The sequence below is a fragment of the Apis dorsata genome, unplaced genomic scaffold, assembly GCF_000469605.1.
Source record: "Apis dorsata unplaced genomic scaffold, Apis dorsata 1.3 scaffold_216, whole genome shotgun sequence".
Lineage (NCBI taxonomy): Eukaryota > Metazoa > Arthropoda > Insecta > Hymenoptera > Apidae > Apis > Apis dorsata.
In genome coordinates this window covers 169,772-179,395 of record NW_006263499.1, presented here as the reverse complement: position 1 = coordinate 179,395, position 9,624 = coordinate 169,772, and the positions used below count along the sequence as shown (strand labels likewise).

At 36.5% G+C, this 9,624-nt stretch overlaps 1 protein-coding gene across 7 annotated transcripts in view; it reads left to right on the top strand.

Annotated features, from left to right (window-relative positions):
- The window catches only part of LOC102677923 (myb-like protein Q), a 204,613-nt gene that overhangs the window by 86,347 nt on the left and 108,642 nt on the right, over positions 1–9,624 (top strand). The window lies entirely within an intron of this gene.

Sequence of the window (9,624 nt, the reverse complement as noted above, 5' to 3'; positions counted from 1 at the left end):
TTTTTTTTTTTTTTTTTTTTTTTTTTTGAGGGAGAGACGTCGATCGAAGTATCGTTTATCAACGTATTAATATAATAATCTCTTAGATTGAATATTTTTCGTTTGTCGAAACGTTTGAAACGTTGTAAAACGAGATATTGAATAGTAATTCGAGTTAAAATATATTCGAATGAAAATATCTTCACTCGATATCTAAATTTATATCCTTTCTATTGGAAAACAACATGTTTTATCATGGTTTTTATATAAATCGATCAATTATATATTCAAATTAGGAAATAGGGATATATGTATTTTTCACTCACAATTTTATATATAATTTTTCTATTTCTCGTCGATTTTTCGATAATAAGTTTAAATTCGTATTTCGATTCGTAGGAAATCTATTCTGTTTCTGTTTCACTTCGTGTTTACTGTGTTTCAAGATTTTAAATTGTATCTGGTTACAAGCGTTATCTTATCAACGTGTGCGTATCGTTCCAGAATGTTCTATTACTGACGTAAGAAGAAGTAATCGGTGAAAAAAAAAAAAAAAGAAAAAAAGAAAAAAGAAAAAAGGAAAAGAAAAAGAAAAAAAAGCCAACCTAAATCTAGTAGAATCATTTTTCAAACGAATGTTTGCCTTCGAATATATCTCTCTATATTTCGTAAAAATATATAACTCGACAAACTCGATTACTCGATATTATATTACACGCGTGTTAATAACAAATCATCCGTTTGTAAAAATAAACCGATTCTACGATACGTAGATTACGTACTTTTATCAATAGTTGCTCTTCTCTCGGCGATAACCGTAATTCCGCATTAATCTACGAATTTATGATTTTGAAATAAATAAACTGTTGGACTTTGGACTTGCAATTTTGAAGTAGATTATACAAGAGAGAAGATATTTTAATTATCGAATCGCAAATGATCGTTTATTAAAATAAAATTACAATTTATAATAAAAACGTGTATTCGTTACAATTCTCGTTCAAGTAATTCACGAATCAATTTTAGCTCATTTTTCGAATATTTTCTTTTGACTGATCAGAATTCAGATTTCAAGAAAATCTGGACTTTCCTTTCCTTTTCTTTTCTTTTTTTTTTTTTATACATCCAATATAAATATTTTATTTATTTGATATATATTTTAGAATTTGATTATACAACTTATTTAAAAAATCGATAAACCTCTTCTTTGTTACACTTCACCATCAACAAATTGATGGGCAAAATTCAATAATTGAACTTACTTCACGACAATTTATCGTCCAAAATATAATAACAATCAACCAAATAACCATAAACGGCCGAGGTTACACGAAAAACGGACCAATATAATACCATAATTAACTCTTAAGTGTCGCACAAAAACTTCCTTCCACTCCGTCAAAAAGAAAAAAAAACGAAACACCTCGAGAGATATCGAGAAAAAAAATTTCGTTCCCATTTTTCCCCGTGGAGAGAGAGAAAAAAAGAACAATGGAGAATCGTCGAAAAGCAGAATGCATCGCAACTCGAGATATCCAAACGTAAAAATTTCGTTTCGACAAAATCTAGACTATCTTAAACCCCCTTTGTAAAAGTACAAAACGCTGAGGAGATATTTGCACGGAAGCGAAACTAAATATCGCAAACTCGAGGTAATCCGCAAAAAGAAAGGGGAGGAGGAGGTCGCGGGGAGGAGGAGGGGGTGGTAGGTATCGTCGGTGGTAGAAATCTTACAAATCCGACAAATCCAAATACACGGGAGAAAGATCGTGGAGAGAAACGTCGTTCCCCCTATCCGTAACCATCTTCTTCCCTTACCAGCAGTGAGAAGGACGGAGAGCGAGGAAGAGGGAGAGAGAGAGAGAGAGAGAGAGGAGGCGTACATACACCGAGCACGTACCGCGTAGCCGTGATATTGTCACATGCTTCTGGGCGCAAAGCTTCAAATTGTATCGTCGTCGCGTGCTCCATGCACCATGGAAGGGTGGATATACACACACACACACACACATACGAAGCCCCTTCTTCCTCCTCTTCTGTGTCGACGTGTTTTCCCTCCTCTGCCCGACTACTTATACCGACAATAAGATCCAACACGCTCGAGCGATCCTTTTTCTTTCCTGACGCGGCGGACGTGGCGTGTTGGGGATGGTAACAAGGCCCTGGAAACGCGATCGGGAGACGACACGTCCGACATTCGGGAAATAAAGGAACTCTCGGCTTGGCCCGTGAGTGAGCCGAGGGCCGGGCTCATAATCGAAGATTTTCCACAGATTTTCTTCTCTTTCTTTCAGGGCAGGTGGACGATTTTCTTTCGACCGTTTATTGAAATTTTGGACGAGGGGGATAATTTATTTGTGGTATTCGTTTAAGAGAATTGATTGCGAGTATGGGATCTAAATAAAGATTTGATTCATCTGTTAAATATTATAATAAAGTATCTCACTTATGAGGTCATCTCTCTCTGATAATTATTTTTCTTCGGAATTCTTGACTCATTTTTAACGTTAGATCATGGGTAGTTGATGAAATTAGAAATTAGCTGGTTGATACGATTTTTATTATATTTTTCGTATGAGTAATCTTGTAGATTAATAAAATAAGAAGAGAGGACGATAAATTATTTTTAAATTGAAGGATGATAGGATTTTTTTTTCATTTGAATTTGAGTGATTTAAGAATATATGGATAAAAATAAAAGTTGATAAATAGCTTTCAAATTTGAAAAATTTGCCACGTTCTTTTTTCACTCGTTTAAAATTCTATGATATTATAATTTGATAAAACTTTGTCGTGTAATTGATTAATCTATAGATTCGTAGAAAAGTCAGTAGAAAATATAACGTGAAAAATTAAATGAAACACAATTTGTGTAACGAATTTAAGTTTTATAATGTTGTAAATTTTTAAATAGTTGTAAGGAAATAGAATGATCGAATTTCAATGATTAAAAAGGGAGATCGGATGCATACGAATTTTAATTGTTAAATATTTAATGTATAATATTTCGTGTAAGATAAAACAAATATTCCCTCCCTCTGAATTCTCTTGTTTAAAAGTAATCTTTCCGTTTTTTCGATAATTTTGACAAAGGCGTCCGATTCTTCTTTCAATTTCGAAAGCAGGGGCGCGCCTTTTGATTTTCTTTGTTGCTGAAAAGTATATGATCTGAAATTATTGGGCATCGCGACGAAAGCTGCTTGTTATCCGCCAAACCCCTCTTGCTCCATAATTAATTCCTCTCATAATGTTGCGAATGTCCGCTAATTCTTCCCTCTCTTGATCCAGGCGGCACAAGGTAAATTATTATTCGTTCTTTGTCTCTATACTTCATGTTTTTTTTAATCGACAGATCGACAGAGTTCCAAGTCAACACGAGTTATAATTTCCAAAATAATTCGATTGAATTTTTATGCATATTTTATAATAATAGTATGAAGATATATCATCGTAGAGATTTTAAAAATAATGTATAATTTATCCAGACGTTTCATTTAAACAATTCAATCCCATCGATCTTCATTAACGAGTTCATATTTATATATATATATATATATATCGTTATTTAATTTAAAATAATGGATAAGCTCGGGTAATAAATACATTTTACATATCCTTTCACAAAACGATGAATACTATATAATAATAAATATTTTCCTCATATCCCCTTGACGATAAATTCAAATTCACGTTAAAAATTTTACATTACAACGAATCCAAAGTATTTGCGCGTTTATGTAAAATGTCTTTCTTTTTTAAAATGAAAAATTAAACTTGAGAAATATTTATTAAGTTTATTTCGTACGTATATAACATCCTTTCGATTAGACTGGAAGGCTATACGATGAGCTGCGCGTTATACGATATCAAATTATCATGACTAACAGCCGTAAGTGATACGTGTATGCAATTATCGATCCACCCATGGAAACTTGAAACGAAGGACAATCTCGTTCGGAGGAATCGTTGGATTACGGCGAACGAAAGCTTGCCGATCGTTTCTGCGAATTAAAAAAAAAGAAAGAAAGAAAGAAAGAAAGAAAGAAAAATATCACGGGAAGAAAGGACGTCATTTCTTGGACTTTGCCTTCGATATCATCGAAGAAAAATGGATAAAACGTGGTGGAACGAATTTGAATAAATATTTAAATTGCGCAAAACATCTGCAAACATCGATTCTCCGTACGAGTTGGGCACAATTTATAGCGCGTAAATTATTAACTTATGGATTGTAAAATTCTTTTTCGTGATTCGACACGGTTATGCTTAATATTCGCAATTATTTCCATTTGTTTGTTTACCTCAACACATCTGTTTCTATGGGAACGCAACAAGTAGAAGCGGTTTATGCTTATGACGTAAATAAAATAATAAAAATTCATTGCACACGATCGTTAAACATCCTCTTATGATTTTTTTTAATAACTTTTTAACTTTCACTTAATTTAACAATTTAACCTCCAAAAATTACCTGATCTTTAATTTCATCATCCAATATTATATATATATATATCCCAAATATTTTTTACTCCTTAAATGTATCCAAAGTATTAACCCTTGATATATCGACAATAATTCTTCTACCTTTTATTTTTGTGAGAACAAAAATTGTTTATCGTCAAATTATTTGATTTTTATATTATAAATAAGACCCTCGATACAAAAGAAGAAAAAGTATAACGATTCTAATATTCTCTCCAAACGTAATATTCGAAGGATTAATCCGTCGACGATAATTCTTCGAAGTGTTGAGAACGACGAAGAGAGAGAGAGAGAGAGAAATGAGCGAGAGACACGGTGGTGGCGCAATTTGTCAGATCTGTAAAGCGACCGCGAAGTAGGTAGAGCCACTGATGGATGCTCAGACTGGAAGCGCAGTAATATGACTCGTAACGCATTCCCAGGACCATAGCCATTGCCATTGTCATCGTGGAAACATAAAGTCGGATAGTTGACGTATACTACGTGAAACTCCCCTTCTTCTTCGTCCATCCGTGTTGCACACGGTATGATATTGAACCGGAAATTGGTCGATATCTGCAAGGCAAAATTAACGAGTGAATCCTCCTATAATATTCCGATCATAATTAAGCAAAACGAGGAGATTTTAATTTTTAATTGTTGTTTCTTTTTCTTTTTTTATTTTTAGCTTTTATTACGAATTAATGTTATGCTTACCATTAACGAACGTTCAATTTATGAATGTTATGTATAATATATAATTTAGTGAATTATGCTCATAGTGCGTGTACAGATACGATATCACCATGTTAACACGAAAGGTTAATTTTATTTCTCGCACGCGTGTTGCACGAATTTGTTGTTCTTAGAGGATATACAGGAATTTGTATAACGTTTCGTGTTAAAGGAAAATTGAAAAATTCTTTTTATCGATTCGATATACTTTTCCACAATTAAATTATATATGGAATTACTTTCCACTTTTCTCAAGGATTCGAAAAAAGAAAGGAGAAGAAAAATACAGAATTCGACTTAACCATCTGTCCGTGCACGGAAAATCGCGGAACAGTGACATCAGAAGCGCGTTATGCATATTATTCGCGGCCGTACCCGGATCTCGCGGTTTCTAAATTCGTTTCAAGCTCGAAGCATGGGGGAAGCACCCCCACCACACGCCACAGCCAAGCGGAGGTGTCGCGTACAACGAATGCTAAAGCGTGCGTTCCCCCCTGCCCCTCGCAAGGAGAAAGGAAAAGTTTTGCTCGTCCCAACGACCCACTTACCGCGTGGTATTTTGCCGGCCGCGGCCTCATGGCTGCAGCTCTCCCGTTGTTTACGGCGAAGGGCCTTTGATTGAGAGGGTGATTATAATCGAGCACCACTGTATCTCTTATCCCCTCGAGTTTTTTCTTGGCCGATCGATCTCTACGCCTCCGCTCTCCTCGCCTCCTCCTCGGAAATAGAGTCGCTCGATATAATGTGTTCGCCCTCGAAATTTTCGAGTCGAAAATTTTCCAGGATCGAGAGTTTTAGGTTTTTTTTGGATTAGATTTGGATTAACGAAGAATTATTTTTTTCTTTCTTTTCTTCGAAAAATTATATAATTTTAAGGAATGTCAGAGGGGGTAGATATAGGTAATTTATTTGATTTTATGCCAAGGATTTCGTTCGTCCTTTGATAACGATATCACTAGTGAGAATCCTTTTTAGAATAGGGTATCGTATTTTATTTTAATCCAGATATTATCGTATTATATCAAGGAAACTCTGCACGATCGTTATTAAATCATGAATCTTTTAAAAAAAAGATCCTTTGATCGGAGATTGAAACTTGGCGTGTGCTCTGTTTATTATGCTACATAAATAAGTGGTAATTATCCTCGTTCCGTCCTCCTTTGTGTATATATATATATATATATATCTGTTCGAGATATCGCGGAACTCGTGCTCAACATTTCAAGTTTCGATGAAAAAACGATCGATGTAATTATATAGATACGTCCTTTTCTCGCTGTTTAACATCGTTATCCGTCAAACGATTATCTCTTTTGCCCCCGTTATAATTGGGCTTTCCTCGATCTTTCGTGATTTCTCTCGCGCATTAATTTGTTTTTCTTGGAAATTGGCCGACTTTATCGCGCCTTCGTGAACCTATAAATAAAACTTTTTTTTTTTTTTTTTTTTTTATCTTGAACTTTACAAAATTATTTGTTATTACGATCAACGTTGTGGCCCAAGTACGAAACTTGTATAATTATTGTTGAAAATTATCGAAACGATGGTTGAACGATAACGTTTAAACGAAAAGGTTAAACGTTTCATTGATGCAACGTGTATGAATAAATGATAAAACTTAACCTAGAGAAATGGAACGTACGTGGACTTACGTCCTCGAAACACGTAACGACACGTTATTTCTCATCGATCTCTCGTCAAATTGGCTGACTCGTTGTGTTGTCCGCTTTATTATTCATTAATTATTTTAACACGATCATTACATTTCCACAGTTTTAAATTGTAATACAATGCGTTACATTTAACAATTTATCATTTCTTTTTCTTTTTCTTTTTGTCTTTCAATTAAACCGGTTGTTGTAAAATGTAACGCTATAATGCTTGAACTATAATGATCGTGAATAATTGTTCACGCGTGTTGACAAAATTTATTTGTAAATTATGAAATTCGTTATTTTTTACACGAGATCGAAACGAGATAAATTTTGCAATTGTATTTTCAATATTTTTTTCCTCCCCCTCCTTCCATCCAACGATAAGTGTTCTATCCAATAACAGAAAAAAAAAAGAGCAAAATATTAAATAAATATACTTCATATACAATATATATATATATCCGAAATATTCGCCATGTATCGAAACGCGAAATCAACTGAAAACAAAATGACCGTAAAAACAAATTTTATTTTTCACGTTCGCTTTGCCCGGCACGAGAAAATAATTTTCGCAACAATCACTTTTGACATTTCAATCACATTTTTATATTGAAATTGATGTTCCAATTAAAGCAAAGCGATTAAAACCTACTTTCCAAACGCCGGTGAATTTTCATTTGAATCAACGTCAAATATGATCGTGTGCGCGATAACCCGAATCTGGAAAAATATTTCGTTATCTAGGAAGTGGAGAAATAGGAGGTGGAGGAGGAGGAATGCACGAGAGATCATTATTAGCAGCGTCTAATGCATCATGATTAACGTATGATGTTGCGTACGTGATGCATCGTGCACCCCCTCCCTCCCTCCCTCGAAACTTTTCCAAACCTCTCCATCCAATATCGTCACGCATAATAATATATCGTTTTTGCGACCGGTAATCATGAGCGATCGACTCGTCTGACTGTGTCGTCTGCCTTCCTGAATTGATGGTGTTTTGATCCGGTTAATTTCACAGGGTTGTTCAATTTCTTGCTCTCATCCCCGTATTATATCCGAATTCTCATTCCGTCGGAACTTTTAACGGAATGAAAATTTTTTAAATAATTAAATCTCTTTCGAAGCGATAATGGATAATCGACACGTTCTTTAAAATACATTTTCTCGTAGATGGAATTAATGGCGAGCATAATTATGGCATAATTATTTCAAATTCGCCATACCCGATTTCTCTTATTGCCGATCGATTAATAAATTCCTCCAGCCACGAAAGATAAAGAGAGAGAGAGAGGGAAATCAGATCTCTCTATCTGCATGAAATTTCATTTTCGATTCCCTAGCAGCTTTCGCCGTCTCCACCTCCTCGCTCGGCCTGACCCGGCTATCCCAGTCCGCATTAGCATGTTATTGGGCGGTTGTTTACTTCGGGTTAATCATCACCTCCGGCGCCAAAGATTCGTCGGGGCCATGGTGGGAACCGGGAACCGCGAACAGAGGCGGAGACAGGGAAGAGACGGAAGGTTTGGGCGGTTGAGATACCGCGCTATAGGAACGCGGATAGGAATCCGATTTGCTCGCTAAACTTCGCGTAAACTCGGCTAAACGAGGGAGCATAACGAGGAGACAGAGGGGAAAAATAACTCACCGTGGCCGGTTATTAATTGTTCCGGGAGCAAGGCCGGGTTTCGCAGAGTTTCTGCTTTCGTGGATTTAATAACGCTTGTGAAAAAAGGAGGCGAAGAAAAATTAGCCGGAGAGGAGAGGGGGAACGCGATAAAGTTGGTGGAAGGAGGTTAGAAAGCCTTTAAAACGTCGAGCGAACTGTGACGTCGATTCTTGGTTGGATATTTTGCAACACTTTCGAAATTGACTGCTAATTTATTATTTTATCTTGAGTTGTATATTACACGTCGATTAAATTTCATCGCGTATTATTTTTAAACTTTATTTCATCTGTAACGCAAAGTTTATAAGGATTACGAATTCGACATTACGATACGTTCGAAATTAGAGACTTCGGGCCAACTCGGCAATAATCGGAAGCGATCGGGAGCTCGAAGCTTCGCGAATAAACTTATTTACAATATTTTTCCAAGCAACTATGCTCTTCACGCATTCGAATCGAATTTAAATAAACTAATAAACTACGTAAAGCAATTCGACGTCGATTTATTCTTTCGCGTTTCTCTCTCTCTCTTTTCTCTGTCACGAACGAAACGTCGAAAAAAGGATTGAAAAAAACTTGCCACCTGAAATCGAAAGCGTTTCGTAGCGCATCCTCGACGGGCGTGTTCAACGTTTCATCCATCGCGGGCGGGCGATAAACCGTCGAGCAAACACCGAGCCACGGGGACCTTTTTAATTAACAAGTCCCTTCGTAAAATCAACACCGGCCGTGAATTCGCCGGTAGTATCGCGTTCTCGTGCGAACGGCGCGCGAAAAAGAGACGGTGAAAACAATAACAGCGGAGAAAATTAAGTGGGCGGGGACGAGTAGTGGGGAGTGAGTGGTGGGGGGAGAGCGGATCGCGGAGAAAATCGCGGCAGCCGGAAAGAAGGCAAAAGGATGAATTAGAGTGGGAGCGGAAGGGTCGTTCGCGCGGAATATATATACGTGTGTATATTTGCAGAGTGCGGAACGGGCGGGCGAGCGACGCCCTCCTGAAAGAGGAGAACGGCGAGAGAACTGTCCCGTTAGAGTACACCGGCCACTCTTCCCTTTGTCGCGTTATTTATTCGTTTAATTAACTCTCCATCCTTCCAATAAACTTGCCCACGAGGCTTGCTGCTTTGT